Raw genomic sequence first — 16,361 nt, 5'->3', positions numbered from 1 at the left:
ACATCAACCGCTGCTTTTATGAGCCCTTCACAGAGCAAAACGAATGACATTGAGCACGCTAAGATCCAATATTCTCAGAGCTGAGTGTACATAAAGACCAATGCTCATCTGCGCCTGCTTATTTGCTCTTACAAGTATTGGTTTTTGTATTAGATTCCCTGCTCAATATGGGCTTGTTTTGAAGTTCAAATCTCCACTTTTAGAAGAACACAAGCCAGAAAAGTTGTAACAAAGCAGAGGGGCTTTATTTTTTTCCCCCCCCTTCTCAGATTCACTGAGTTCATTAGCTCCCTCATAATCTGCCGATGTGGCGATAAAAAAATGTGCACTAACAAAAAGCACAGAGCCTTTTCCTGACGTGCCATTAAACTGTGATGCATGACTGTTGCTGGGAGTACTCCGTCTAAGTACTTCCAGTTGAAAGGTCAACAGGGAGACATGACAGCTCTATGAAATGGTGTACATTTTCTTATTCTCCTCATAGTTAATATCTGTAAGATTGAGAAAGGTGTAGAGATTCGATTTGGCTTTACAGACACTGCCACCAACCTTTCATAGCACATGGATGTGTGGGAAACCCTATGCAGCTACTTTAATTGACATAACCTGTTTATCTGTGATAGTCCTTTAGCTCCTGTAGCCTCACAATAAAACACCCTGCTCATTTTTCTGCTCCTTTATCTGCAAAAGCAAGTTGTTATCACAACATATAAAGCATCAGCCGGTATCTTCCATCACAACTACTTCTAATGGCTTTTAAAGTAGTTACCTGCAAAGCCTGGACATTTATTACGGCCATTTTCGAGGACTGACACGGCGCAAAGGTCTGCCGCTATCAGGAGGCAACATCATTATGAATTATTGTTTGCAGCCAAGGTAGAAAATTGTACTTTGTTGCTGTGTTTCCCCCGTAATAAATCAACCAGTCACTTTTCACATCTTGGACTCTCAAAGCTGCTGAGCGTAGGACTTTTTGCCCCCCCTACACAATGTTTACCCATTTCCTTCTCCCTCCCTGCCGACGTGAAATAGCTTCCTGCACGTTGTTTGCTGCAACAGCCAGTTTCTACCATTTTTCAGCCGAAGATCTTTGCTCATTCCTGATTATTAGAGCTGGCCTGAGGTGCTACTTTTCAAATGTTTATCCTAACTACACATTCGTGCTTCTCAGGAAGGGAAAAAAAAAACACAAGTGACAGGGAAATAACCAGACAAAGGGGGGCTGTATTTGTCAGTTGCTATCAGATCGCCGTTAACACAGTTCCTGGACTGTCTGTTAGCTTTGGGAGAATGAGAGGTGAAGCAGCACAACTTTATCCCTGACTAAATCTCCTCTGGTAAAGTAATCCTCTGTGTGGCAGCAGCGAGATAAGGCCCACACACTCGCTCACATCCTTGGCGAAGCAGAGTCGGCAAGAAGTTGGCCGGTACACAGAGGTGATCATTGCTCAGTAAGAGGAGCTAGAGTTTCAGTAGTACACTGATCTTCTGTCAGAGCCAGGGTCATGGAGGCAGGGAGATATATGGACCAGAGAAGAAGAAGAGAAGGAGAAGAAAAGGATGACGCGAGAAGGAGAGGATGGATGGCGCATGAGGAAGAGGAAATTGAGGAGAAGGGGAAGGGAGATGAAGGTGACAAGAAAAATTAAAAAGTGGATGAAAGAGGAAAATAAAGGCAGGAAAGCTGAGAAGGGAAGACGTGGAAGAGAGAAAGAATGAACAAGAACTTGTACTAAAATAAAAATGATGACAAAAAGGAAAAAAAATATACTGTAGGTGCTGAGAGATAAAGAAATTAGGAGCGAAATGAAGAGAAATTAAGGAAAAACGGATGATGTGTGCAGGAAGCGATGAAACGAGGGAGTACAGAGGTAAACAAAATTAATTGGCAGAGTAGAAAGCTGAAGGGAAACAATGAAGGAGCAAAAAGGAAAACAAGAAAAAAAAGAAGTCAAAGGGAGGTGGAAGACAAATGGGAGGAGGAGAGGAATAGTGTACAGTACTTGTAGGGAAAGTGAATGAGACAGGAGGTGAAGCCCCTTCGTCTGGACTTACTACAAAGACTGTAATTAGCAATAACAAAAACCTCACTTCCCTTCGCCTACTTCAAATAGGTAGCTGCGGGTTACGGCCAAGCGTTACCTTGATGTATTACAGCGCGTGTGCCTGCCGTGTCTGCGCCCACCGGGCCCGAGCCTTACCTGCTACTGCATTCTGATCACTCCGCTGCTCTTCAGCCCGATTAGGACGATTAATATTAATTACCTTGCAGTTGCTCTGTGCTGATCAGAGCTCGCGGCTGACTGGTTCCCAGCGTGGTGCCACACCTTGCTGTAGGTGGCTGTCAGGTTTGATTATAGGCTGATTAAGGGCTCTGTTTCCCCTCACCGGGAGCAACTTAGATCACCAGGTACTAGCACAGGTTGTTTATTAAGGTGACATTAGGTTTCTTCCACTAGCTCTCAAAAACCAGATGTGGAGCAATGTTGTTTAAGCAGATGGATTTTTCTTTCTCAAAATATTAGGTGTCGATTGGCCCATTGTATGAGGGTCTACAGTATGGCTGCCACAGTGTCCATCATGTGGGGGGAGTCATCTGTAACAAATTTAATGCTGACTCAGCATTCCTGAACCACAGACAGTCTCGAACATGTTTCTGAACATGATGTCCTTGGATTTGTAGATCCTTCTCGCTGTAGGAAAATCAGATGACTCGTTTTATTGCTTTTTACTTAGTGGTAATCCAACAGTGTTTTTTGTGTTTTTCTTTGTTTCCTTTCCACTCAGCTCTGCACTTTGCTTTTGGTCATAAATCTCCTCATTAGCTGGACACAGGTTGAATTGCTGCCTTGTTGGAGTCATTTCTAATAGACACGAACGTAATGTGTGAAATAAAATCCCAGATTATTAAGTTAATGCCCATTTCTCAGCAGAGTTAGCTCAGGGCTGCCTGAGCCGGACAAGTAATTACAGTAACGACGCCGAGTCATGTCGTGCCATCTACCGTCGGCAGCACAGGGTCCTCCGAGAGCCAATCAGGTATCAGATTGCTTTGGGAGTAAAGAAAACAAGGCTGACGAAGAGAGGTGTCTGACCGCTTTGCCCAGCCTCATCTGTCTTCCTCTCGATGGTAGAGTGGGGGGGCCTGACTGACCCTTGACACCCACAGAGAGCTGCAGCATCCATCTTGACATGTTAGGTAATGTAGTTAACTACTTACTCGCGCTGTCAGATTCAAAGCTGCTGCAGAAGATTGTAAGGAGGTTTGTCTCCAGGTAGACGGTCCTTTATTCTGCCTCGCTCTGACAAAGAGCTGTAATAAAGTAATCTGCAGATGCCGCCATGACAAATAGTCACAAATAGTCTAGGTACTTTAGCGTCGGGGTGTTTTCTCAAAGGAATGAAACATACAGTAGGATGAACCACCTCTCTGAAAAACCAGTGTGTGTTACTGCAGAACCTGTAAGAAGTGAGCTTAAAAGTACAGGTGACACTGAAATGAAAGCGTGACTTTTAGGGTACATTTTAAGTCACAGATGCTAACCTCTGCCCTGGCTGGTCTCTGGCATGGGACATTGAGGGCCGTCCTTGATTTTTTTTCTTCCTTATTAGCTGTCTGTCTCTTTCCTTTGTTCATTCAGTTTTCTTATTAATCTTGCAGGATGTCCATTATTGTTCACATGTAGAAAGTTGATTTGAAAACAAACCATCTAACGTTTCTGGATTCTGTACCTTTAACAACCCGCTTTTTATTTTCAGAAAGACTAAACATGTCAACGTAAATAAGCTGATATCCAACTTCCTGTTCAGCTATGAAGTAAGCTGGGTGATATTTTTCCTGGATAAACTCTGCTGCAGTGGGATGCTACTGTATGCACAGAGGACTTAATTGATTGTGTGCAGTTGCAGTGGCTTAGCATCTGGCGCTCACGATAATCCCCCTTCTGTCCTGCATCAGTTGGATGTATTGATGAAGCACTCAGGGCTGTAGTACTACATTTACTCGGCACATTAGCCCATTACAGTTATGGGCAGACACGTAAGTAGAGACTCTTTACCTGAAGAGGGATCATTTGTGAGGAGTGAAGCAAAAAAATAAATAAAAATAAAAGTGGGCGGCTGTGTGAAAACACATGCTCAAATGTTTATATCTGTAATTTGTCAATGATGAATTTGAGTTGTTGACAGCTTCTTCTGACAGTATCTGGGCCTACAGTTGCACAAATGGGAAAAGGAAGTTAGTTGGAAATAGTAATTGTCCCAAGAAGGAAGCCTCCATAAATTAGCTGTTAGCTTCAGTGATCTGGTTAGAGCTTGGAGGCTTTTGATGAAGCTCTAGGTGGTTTTCACACTGAAACTGCAGGAAAACACTCCTGTTTTAAGGTAAGATGGCTCAGTCTGTTACTGTGTGTTTAAGGCTGTTTAGTGTATATTGCCAAGGCTCTGTGTTTGATATGCATTTAAGGGTTTTATTTTGGGAAACGGCGGCAGCTGATAGAGGAGCAGACTAATCACAGGGCTGATGATTAATACAGATATGACATTTTGGAAATGCATTTGCCACCCTGATGCAACCTTTATTGGGAGTGAACAGGAAATCTACATAGTTCAGTTGTTCGTATGGTTCCGTTTGACTTCTACACGACCTGTCAATTTGCTCCATGTACTATCTACAAAAAATGTCTCTTGCAACATTGCGGCTCCCCATTCACCAGCTAACACTGGGGTAAAATGAATAAAAGCTCAGACGAGGGTAGAGTCCGGTTATATCTGTAATTTTGAGTGGTTCAACCTCTGCATGATACTTTGTCATTTTAGTAGAATTGTGAATGACAATATGTGACGTCTAGGTTTTAGAATCACTGATTACATAAAGGTTTATTCCCTTCCTTCAAATACACAGTTTTATACGAAAACCATCCTTTTCCCTCACATTTCTATAAATTGCACTTTTGATGTATGATTATGTGCACACAGGGGCATCTTCTGTCGAAATGTTGTGGCAGTACATTGAGTCAGGGGAGTCTTTTCTGTTTGCTGTGTCAATAAACAGCCACCTAAAGCCCTTCAGGAATCTGACAAACAGTACTTGATCTGTGGTGCGAAGACCATTAGGGCCAGGTATATTGATGGCGCCGCGCCGCTGCAGCTCAGCTCTCCTAGCATGAGGCAGCATCCATGCCGAGAGGACACTTGTTCACTGTGTGTTTCCAATCACATGCCGGTCGTGCAGAGATGTCTAATGGCCTCGCTCTCAGCCTGTCGTAAGAAAGCGCCTGGCGTAGAGCGCATGCGCTCCCGAACAGCCTCCGTCCCATTGGGTGCAGTTCTAGATCTCGGGCAGATGGGATACAGGCATGGGGAAGGGAGAAGAGGGGGCGGAATTGAGGGCGAAGGGATAGTGTGTGTGTGTGTGTGTGTGTGTGTGTGTGTGTGTGTGTGTGTGTGTGCGCTGCCTCTGCCCATCCGTGCATTCAACACGCCATTCAGAGACCCCCTTTTGCGAACTGCCCACACTTCATTAGAATGCCAGGATAATGGCCAACAAGCACGCGCCGTGACACCCCATTTCCTGTGCACTGAGCTCTCCAACCACGACAGATGTCGACAGTCCCGCCGACGCCACTACCAGGGGCCCCTGCACTTCCTGCTTGTTTGGCCAAGTCGCCATTGCACCGCCAGGGAAGAAGGGGCAACAGGGGCAGTCATATACAGCAAAGAGGGCACTGTTGCCAATCTGAGGCACTTATGGTGTGGGAGATGTTGTTTATCTTTTTTTCTTTTTTTTTTCGGTTTGGGTCTACCAGAGAGTTTTCAAATCCCTCTTTTGGTCTTAATAGCTGATTTACTACTCATGCGCTTGGGATTACAACACAGCAAAGGCTCATTATGTTTTGTGCCGCCCCTCCAAAATCCAAATGATGTATCTGTAGACAAAACATAAACAGATGTTTCAGTGGATGTTAGGTGTCCTCACCGGGGGTGTGGATGAGGAGGAGGGGTGATCATTCGACATGTTTGTGAGCATCAGGGACAATGTTGTTTTAAAAGGTGTTATTATGCGTCTGCGGCATGGCACCGGTAATAACGCCGGGGCTGGATTTAGAGTGCTGTCACAGACGCGTCAGGAGAGGGAGCAGGGGCCGTGGACCGAGGCTAATGGAGGCAAAACAACCTCCAGCTCCTGCCCCTGCTGTCCAAAAATCAGCTTTTAGAGGGAAAACACAGGCCACCTCTCAGCGCTCACGCAACATGATACGTCAATATGAGAGGCAATTTAATCCCCTCATTTGAATATGCATCCTTCAAAAAAAAAAAACCACCCTCCCTCGCCTCTGTGTTTTTGAACCCCGAACAGATTTCAGGACCACGGGGGGAGGAAATTGTTGTACATTTCCTGAAAAATTGAGTTAAACGGACATTAAGTAGGGCTTTAAGAAAACAAATGGTGGTCTTTAGCACAGGTGGACACTGATGGCTTAATGGGGGCCTGCGAGCTGATCGTATCACCGCCTAATGGCTTGACAGGATGCATTAAGGTTTTTGTGTAAAGAACTGGCGAGCGGGGCCAGGCAAAATGGTGAAATGCAGACCTGTCAAGTGCTGCGTGTCCCTTTTTTTTGTGCAGGGAAGCAGATGTTTGTATATATATGGTGGACTGGCAGAGGGAGGCCAGCAGCAGATGCCTGTACCGGTGCCAAGGTTCAGGACTGTACAGACGGTACATGTTCAGAGAGAGGAAGCTGCCCTCCCTCTGCCATAGGTGGCTCCCCAGCTGCACACCATCTCCCCCTCTATGCCCCCCTTTTGCTTAACCACTGCAGACTCCGACCCCTTTTCATTTATTCATCTATTTGTTGAATTATTTACTCATTCCATTGCTTGTTTGGATGTTTAACGACCTGCCTGGAGGCATGGGAGAGATGGAGCAGTTACCTCGGGCACAGATGACCGTTCCCTTCATTTATTGGGAAAACAAAAGCTAATGCTATGACACTATGGGCCTTTACAGCTTGTGCTGAAGAGGTGAAGAACGTTTGACGACTAAATGAATGAAATCCTTCACATGAGTAACTTTTAAAATAAAATGTTGTCCAAAACTGTTTTCCTAGTCACAGACCTTTACAATCTAACCTGGAGATGAAAAATTGAGAAATAAAACACCAAATGACCAGCTAGTTACTTGAAGTTAGAGAACTAATTGTTGTTGTTGGGGTCACATGAACAATCTTGTACAATCAGGAATTTAAAGGTTCAGTACACCCACACATACTGTATCTCCTACACCCCCAGTGTATGTATGTAGTTTTGCTTCTATAAAACATAAAACAGCACTATAATGCATAATAATGATGTACGTGACTTACTTGCATGGGAAGCAGGTGCCTGCTCACCCATAGCTACGCACCCATAACATTTAATGGAGCGATGACATCAAAACCTTGTGCTGCTGTTTGAAATGTAATAAGAAACAAAATGGCAGGAAGCACTAAATAAACACGTGCAGCATAATCACTTAGCAAGCAACTCCATAGCTGATGAAAATCTTTGTTAGATAGTTAGTTAAGTTCCTGAATTATGGTCAAAAATCTGAAGTTGGCTGTATCTCATATTTCTGTATTTCACACTGTATTTCAAGTCACATCTGATCCCTTCATATGCAGTTAGATAGAACTGAAATGGGCTGAAACCTCTAAAATGATGAATAGATGAACATCAGACAATGACATCTCCCCAAAATGCACATGGCACTAAAGCTTTTGTTCAGGTCTGCTGTTTGAAACTCCGTCAAATATTATCCTTTGGCTTTATTGTATTATATTTGTGCAGAGTTTCATCTTGTCGTCTAATTCTTTTGTTATTAATATCCATTGAGTGAATACACCAAGTGTCAGAGCAATAACGTGCAACACCTCAGCCGTACATTATGAGATGCTGTGCATGTATAAGGTAGCGATGCGCTTCGTTGACGTTGATAATTCCTCTGAACACCTCGGCGATCTCTGCTCGCACTTACTCACCATTTCCCAACACGGACGAGGATCATAGCCTTTCTTTTGACCTCTCCCTATAGTTTCAACTTGAAGAGGGAACTTTTCCCCTCTTCCTACACCCTGCGGCTCCCCTCCTTTGGAAGGAGAAGTCCTCTTTGCAAAGGTAAGGCTTGTTTTATTAACATCAAAAGTGCCCGTGGGAAACGGCAGTGATCAAATTCTCCTCTAATTAAAATGAACCTGGGTTGAGAATGTTGCACTGTTTAATATGTACAGAACGGTGCTGATTGCACAAAGCAGCTCCTCCTTTTGTTGGCGCTGATAATGCAGGCCCCTGCGAGACACCGACGTGGACTGAATGAAAGTACCTACGGAGCATCCCCACGATTTGGGGTGATGTCCTCATCTCTGTCTGATGTGAGACTGATGTCAGATGCGACCGGTGAAGCCTGAGCCTCACCTCGCCTTTAATTTGGAGCATGATTGATGGACCTGGAGGCGATATTGCAGAGTATTCCGCTCCTGTCTAGGTTGCCCGCTCCACCCGTTAGCAGCCCTTCTCGTCCTTGGCGCTCAGGACACCTCCAAACGTTCAAGCTGAATTTGCATTTGATCCTCAGCTTGTAATGTGAGCATCACCGCAGTGTGATGTTATATTTGCAAAAGCAAGTGATCTACCTCTCACTTAGGCCTTCTCGGTATTCCTCAAATTTAAAACCATCTGTTGCTAACGTTTGTTATAAAACTCCAATGCCACCAAGTTCTCAGGCTCGTCAGCCTGTTACAGTTTAGTCACCACTTATGGCTGGAATAAAAATTTCTTGACAGACTGTCGAAACCTCCTTCTCTTCTGGATACCGTCTGTTAATCAACGGTTTAAGATTCAGGTTTGAGGTGAGATGAGGGATACAAACTCAATTTAGGTGTTGCAGCCGATCAATGGCAGCAATCCAACCTTGATCTCAGGTTATGAATACCTGAGCAGATGTTTGACGTAAGGCACACAGACTACAACCCTAGAAAAAGGCACCCAATTCTTGGTTTGTTGATTTAAAATTTACCTTTCAGCTGCAGCGTGACCTTTGACCTCAAGACCAACAGCACAATGGCACAGTGCATACAAACAACTCAGTCCTCATAAATCCCCCCCATCAGGCATATACTGTAGTTATACTGTAGATCAGAGTCAGAGAGCAGATTGGATATTCTGTGTTTGATTGGTAATGTCAGATCTTTTCCAGATCATGCTCTTACTGCAGAATGGACATACAGAACCATTTTGGACGGAAGCTCAGTGTTTGTGTTTGTGAACATTTGCTAAATGTGCAGCACGTAATCGGCACACAGCACCACATTCAGTGTGAATTCCTGCAGACTTGAATCCAGGCTTTGCTTCTTTACAGCCATCCCACCCTGCTGTCAGACTCTGGAGCAGGTAGCTTGCACTCCATTAAACAAACACTGTGGCCCCTCACTTTTATTTGACATTTTATTTGGCTGTGACAAACGAGCAGCAGTTGGATTATAACATAATTTGTCTCCTCTTTATTACCGGCACAAAGGACACCATTCATTAATTATTCTGCCGTTGCCGCTCAGCACTAACTGGAAAGGTCCCTCTTTGGACAGATGGCGAGGACAATGTTATTTATATCAATCAGTCCAAAATGTTCAGCGAGGATTACTATTCCTTGGACTGCTTTGATTTATGTCTCTGCACCTCACCCTGTACCCAACCTCACCAGCTCCTGCAGGGACACTTTAATCGAATGGGAATTGAAAACAAACTCGCGAGGCAGGCAGTGTCTTTCGCCATGTTTATTTATACATCCCACTTTTTTTTTTTTTTCTTTTTTTTCCTCCCTTCTAAACTGAAGCTGTTGTGCTGTTGTTTCTTTCAGGAGGGTGGTTTAACTTAGAGGACCATCCACATTGGAGCCTACGTGTGTGAGGATAAAGGCACTTTACAGGTAAGAAGGGGAATCTCCACGTGCAGAGAGTTCTTGAAGCACATGTTCAAAACCTGCAGTATGATACTTGTTACTAAACTAAACCAGTCTTCTGGGGGCCTTTGTCAAGGGGTCCCACACACCCTTTACATGTTGTATACCGGACCCAAAATAAAATTAGCAAAATTGGGATTTTTTTATTAATGCCTTTAAACCCCCACAGCATTTATGATCTGAAATGTGCTCTAGGACATTCAAATTCTCCATAGCATGCGTTACAGTACCCCACCACGTTTCCCCAAACGGATGCAGTGCTCCCAAAAGGTTAAAACATGTTTCATAAGTTATTGGATGCTATTGTAAAAGCAAGAGTGTGTGTTTTAATACTTTAGTTATGACACAAAATGCACTTAAACTATTTATGCAGATCAAGATTTTTTTTTTGTTTTAGCGTGTAAATTTTTATTAGATGTCCTTTGGAGCTGAGCATTAGTTTGATAAACACTGTTCACTGAGAGGTCATTATTTGTGTTTCCATGCAGCTTGTTGCTCCTCTTTTGGGAATGTGCCAGGGAGAAAGCTTTAAAATCTTTTTCCTTCTTGCAAACGTTTCTGCTTCTGATGATCTTTAACTTTCAACAGCGGCAAATGGAGAGAAATTATTTGGTGCGTGAAATCATAGGGCACTGATATTTTGCTTGATACCATACAAGTGATCTGTGTTTTGTTTGTGGATGTTGCACAGAGAGCATATTCCGGTGACCGAGACCTGTGCCAGCTCATATCCTGCTTCTTAAAATGACAGCAGGCTTGTCTGTGGTATCAGTGTTTCCTTCAGTGTGTACTCTCTGTACAGTGTATTCGCATTACCAGATGTGTTTGTGTTGTTTCTGCACTAAACACATGGTTGTATTTGTCACTTAAATGTCTCCCATTCACATTCACCTGCAGGAGGCAGGTTAGATGTAAGCTCGCTCCGCCGCAGTTTGTAGCAGTTAGAATAATGAATCTAAAGCTGCACAACATGCGGAGTACAAGCAGACAGGCAGGTCTGCCCCTGACACCGCCTCTAACAACTCATCATTACCTTTCTTCTCTGCATGCTAACCAGTCCCAGAGCAACTCTTGGTAGCTGGGCGCCGTGATTTACGCGTCTGTGTGGAAATGGAAAAAAAATATATTTTGTAATGAATACCATTTACGGTGTAATTAGTTTTATGCAAACTAGTGAAGATGAAAGCAAAAATCTTTATAAATTATGAATCATGTTATAAGTTATCAGGGGTGCTTATCAGCGAGTTAACGCACCTCCTCGTTAATTAAAAATGTTCACACAGAGTCAAAGGAGGGAGATAGTTCGCTGGCAGACTCATCAGGTAGCTGTGTCTCAGAGAAAAGCCTTTGTTCTCGCTGCTCGCTTCTCAAATCTCAGATCAGGGCCAGCACTTGGGCGGCGAGAGGTAAACAGCAATACGGAAACAAGACAGGAAGAGCGAGGCAGGGGAAACAAATACTGACAGGTGTAAGAACATGGCCGGGCACTGGCAGGGAAACAGCTGCAGACAGTGGACAAAACTCAGCCTGACAGAAGACATGAGCTCTAGGTAAAAACCACTCTGATTCCCCTTCTTTTCCCTTCCTGAGTCGACATTCTTCCAAACGTTTGCCCATTGAATAGAAAAAACTCCCCGGGCCCCTGATGGTCCCTGGCTCGGCACGAGGATGCCCGGGCGCTACAGCAACGCTCATAAAAACTCAATTCATCAAGACGAGCGTAATTTGCTCCGAACGGAAAGCGCCACAAAAGGGGGCGAGCTTGTCAGCGAGACAGGTGGCTGGAGATCTCGCTCTGATACTGAGCGATATGAATAATAGATTCTGCTAAATGTACGCCAGGACCCGGGCTGTAAACACAGCTGCCTCCTTTCCTTTCCAAAAGAACAGCTTGGCTGGATGAGAAGCCCGAGCGCTCTGCCTCCACCTGAGGACTGGGGGGGGGGGGGGGGGGGGGGCGATTAACTAATCAAATGCACAGGCTAAATAGGAGGCAAGGAGAGAAAGGGGAGACAGACAAAGGGAGGGGGGAGAGGTGTAAGTCAGAAGGTTTACCCTCACTGATTTTCTAGAGAATCACAAAGGATGTTGATTAGTGGAAAATTGATGTCAATCTCAACATTTTAAGAATGAGCTTCTAGTTTTAACTCTGACATTATTTCCATTTTTGAGCGTCGTGACAAACGATATAAGCAGTCGAGTCAGTTTCATTTATATTTCCCAGTGTCATGTATTTGTCGCCAATTTGTCGCAATCTGTACAACGTATGGCACCATCGATCCTTTGACTCACATGTCAGTCAAAGAAAATTAAATTAAAAACCAAAGAAAATGGAAGGGGAGGAATTCCTCCTCCAGTACAAACACGCAATAGTAGCAGTGGTGTAATTATAAAACAAGAAAGTAAAAAAGGACAAATTATAAATATAAAATGTGAAAACAGATTATGTCCAAAAAGTCGTGAAAATCTGCTTTTGTCCAATGCTCGTGTCAAAAAGTATAAAACGGTCCATTCCAACAAATACATGCACATTCAGATGTGTGAGACTGTCATTTACAGACTTCTTCTTTTCCTTTGGGCTGATCCTTTCAGGGGTCACCACAGCTAATCATGTGCCTCCATCTAACCCTGTCCTCTGCATCCTTTTCTCTCACACCAACTAACTTCATGTCCTCTCTAACTCCATCCATAAATCTCCTCTTTGCTCTTCCTCTAGACCTCCTGCCTGGCAGCTCCAACCTCAGCATCCTTCTACTGATATAATATAATACAGTTTCTCCTCTGAACATGTCCAAACCACCTCAATCTGGCTTCTCTGACTTTATCTCCAAAACATCTAACATGAGCTGTCCCTCTGAGCTGATCCTTGATGCAGACCCACCTCCACCTTGAACTCCTCTGTCACACCTACAGCACCTCACCACTGTCTTGCAGCTCTCATACATGTCCTGCACCACTCTAACATACTTCTCTGCCGCTCCCGACGTCCTCATACAATACCACAGCTCCTCTCTCTGCACCCTGTCATACGCTTTCTCTAAACCTACGAAGACACAATGCAACTCCCTCTGACCTTCTCTGTACTTCTCCATCAGCATCCTCAAAACAAATACTGCATCAGTTGTTCTCTTTCTAGGCATGAAACCATATTGCTGCTCACAAATGTTCACCTCTGCCCTTAGCCGAGCTTCCACTACTCTTTCCCACAACTTCATTGTTTGGCTCATCAGCTTTATTCCTCTGTAGTTGCCACAGCTCTGCACATCTCCTTTGTTCTTAAAAATGGGCCCCAGTACATTTCTCCTCCAGTCCTCAGCATCCTCTCACTCTCCAAGATCTTGTTAAACAAACTAGTCAGAAACTCTACTGCCACCTCTCCTACACACTTCCATACCTCCACAGGTTTGTCATCAGGACCAACTGCCTTTCCGCTCTTCATCCTCTTCAACGTCCTCCTCACTTCCCTCTTACTAATCTTTGCTACTTCCTGCTCCACACCAGTCACCTCTTCTACTCTTCGTTCCCTTTCATTTTCCTCATTCAGCAACTCTTCAAAGTTCTCCTTCCATCTTCCTGTCACACTCCTGGCACCTGTCAATACATTTCCATCCTTATCTTTAGTTACCATAACCTGCTGCACATCCTTCCCGTCTTTATCCCTCTGCCTCACCGTGTACAAACCCACCTCTCACTCTTTAGTGTCCAACCTAACATACAAGTCCTCATATGCTCTTTGTTTGGCCTTTGCCACCTCTACCTTCACCTTACGCTGCATCTCCCTGTACTCCTGTCTACTCTCTTCAGTCTCCTCAGTGTCCCACTTCCTATTAGGTAACCTCTTTCATATACACTCCTGAACCTGCTTATTGCACCTCTAAGTCTACTTGTCCACTTTCCTCTTTCCCAATGAAACACCGAATAATTAAATTTCCCCTTCTCTTCTAACTCACGTGGGACATAACCACTAACTACACTGAACATCACACCTTCAATTCCAAGCTTCAGACTCATCAACCTGTCGGATACTCTTTTCACCTCTAGAAAGTTCCTCACAAACTCCTCTTTCAGGATAACTCCTACTCCATTTCTCTTCCTATCTGACCCATGGTAGAACAACTTGAACCAGCTCTCTAGCCTTCCCTGTCATAATCCCAACATTCAAAGTTCCTACTGTTAGTCCTACATTCTTACCTTTCCACTTCTCTCTCTGCCTACGAACATGCCTCTTCTCCTTCTTCGACCAACAGTTGTCCAATTTCCACCGGCACCCTGTGGGTCAACAGCACCGTTGTTAACCTGGGCCCCGATAGATCTGTTGTGGAAGTCAGATTCTGTGTGGAAGCCATGATTTGCTTGTATAATTCTGCCTGTATTTTACGTCGGATGCTCTTCCTGACACAACCCTCTGCATTTATCCAGACTTGGTACTGGCGCAAGAAGACGCTGGCTTGTGCCCCCGTGAGGTTGCATTATTTACAGGCCTTAAGTAATATGTAAACCAGGAGCTTTACTGGATCATCTACACTGTGTATTTGTCTCTGTGTGTGAGAGTGAGGTAACATTACTGAGACATTTTTGATCATCTAGACTCAAGTTTGTGTTGTTTTGAATCTGTTATTTGCACTGTTTTAATGTTCTATCATTTGATTTCTCTTTTGCTGTTGTCAGTCGTTCCTGCATCCTGGACTTTTGACTTTTAACAGTGTCACTGACAGATTTTATAAATTGTATTAGCTTGTAGTGCCGTGTTTTGCGTGGCTTAAACATTTTGGAGCAAAAGCTGACAAAGAGTTGACTGTGAAGTATTTTTGTTGTTCTCAAACTTTCTCAAACCAACTCTCCAGTTGGTTACACTTCCTGCTCATTTCACTCGTTGGCTCCAGCAGCTCAATTCTGTATCACTGTTTCTTTCACACTACAGGATTTCGAGTCGGAAATATCATAGACGTCAAACATGGGTGAATCTGAACCTAATTCAGTCCAGTTATCCTGCAATTTGGGCCCAGCTGATGACTGAAAGTGGGAAAGTCTGTACTGATTGTTTTGCCATGAGCTGAAGTTTAAAGTAAGCAGAAAACTCCATTTAAAGTATACCCAGACCAAACTAAGTACTCTAGTTAAAACAAAAACGTATGTACTGCATGTAGTTTGGGTGAACAAACCTCTTAGGTGTGTATTAGAATAAGGGGTAACTCAAGCAGGTATTTAAGGAAAAACCACATCTTTACCTTCTTTTCTCCCTTGTTTTTGTCTTTCTAAGTTTCTCACGCTCTGAATAATGCAAAAGCTATGACTAGTATTTGCACTGGCAGCAACTAAACGAGCTACGCTTCTGCAGGATAAAGTCACACGTTGTGAGGAACATCGTAGCGGGTTTTATTCACTCATGTGTTTACTCATGAATTATCACGTGTGTGTGTGTCGCCGTTGACTCACAATGGACTGCGTTTCCTTGCTGATGTAATTTTGCTGCACCCACCCACCCACCACCACCCACTCTCTGACACTTTATCGACGGCTGCTCCTCTGCACATTTGATGACTCCCCAGATGAAATTTAGGGGGATTTTGCCCAGCCGAAGGTAATTAATTCTTCAATTAAAATGTTGTTAAACATTTTTAATGAGTAATTGGCACAGGGGAATCGGATACAAAACTATGTTTAACCAGACAGAGAGACAACACTAATGTTTGAAAGTTGGTTTCTTCAAATCTGTTCGTTGACCCACTTTTTTTCCCCTCCCTGAGTATTGCTCGGCACAGAAATATAAATAAAAAATCAAATGTGAAGTGTCTCCTGGCACAGAGGATGTGTCCTTCATCTCAGGTGACTACTGCTTCATTTTCCTGCCCCTTTTTTTTAGGATTTTTTTTTCTCTCAGCTCTTCCTAATTAGGGCACGAGACAGCACACAACAACCTGAGATGCAGAGCTGCAGTAAAATATGACATCACGGTGCAGGAGCAAGATCCACTTAACCTGATTTCACTTCAGTGTGAACAAAGACAGGGACAGATGGATGGAACAGGGCATGTTTCATTAATCACCAGCAAATGACACAAATAAAAACCCTTTTATGAAACATGATTTAACACAAACCGGGAAGCACATCAATGTTGTTGCCCTACAGCTGTAGGAAAAGTGGAAAAAGATTAAATTAAGATTTTCTAGAGTTTTAAAGAAATGATATAAAAAAAAGCATTTGAAGCATTTGAAGCATCCCTTCTGTCTTGTTGGTTGTTGTCTCTTTTTGGTCACTTAAAGTAGTTTGGCTCATGTTGGATTATATTTTGTGTCTTTTTCACTCGCTTTTGTTTTTTGCACTTTTTGTCCGTTTGGGATCATCTCTTTGCAGAACGTTTGTG

The 16,361-nt window shown here is 43.7% G+C and overlaps 1 long non-coding RNA gene across 2 annotated transcripts in view; it reads left to right on the top strand.

Annotated features, from left to right (window-relative positions):
- LOC137125381 (uncharacterized) overlaps positions 1-16,361 on the top strand; it is a 218,378-nt gene that overhangs the window by 114,475 nt on the left and 87,542 nt on the right. For both annotated transcript variants that reach the window (XR_010914133.1, XR_010914132.1), the window contains exon 6: positions 9,896-9,964. This is a non-coding gene — a long non-coding RNA (uncharacterized lncRNA). The remainder of the gene's footprint in view (positions 1-9,895; positions 9,965-16,361) is intronic.

The sequence above is a fragment of the Channa argus genome, chromosome 4, assembly GCF_033026475.1.
Source record: "Channa argus isolate prfri chromosome 4, Channa argus male v1.0, whole genome shotgun sequence".
Taxonomy (NCBI): Eukaryota; Metazoa; Chordata; class Actinopteri; order Anabantiformes; family Channidae; genus Channa; species Channa argus.
The sequence above is the reverse complement of the archived record's forward strand: the minus strand, read 5'-3'. Positions and strand labels throughout refer to the sequence as shown.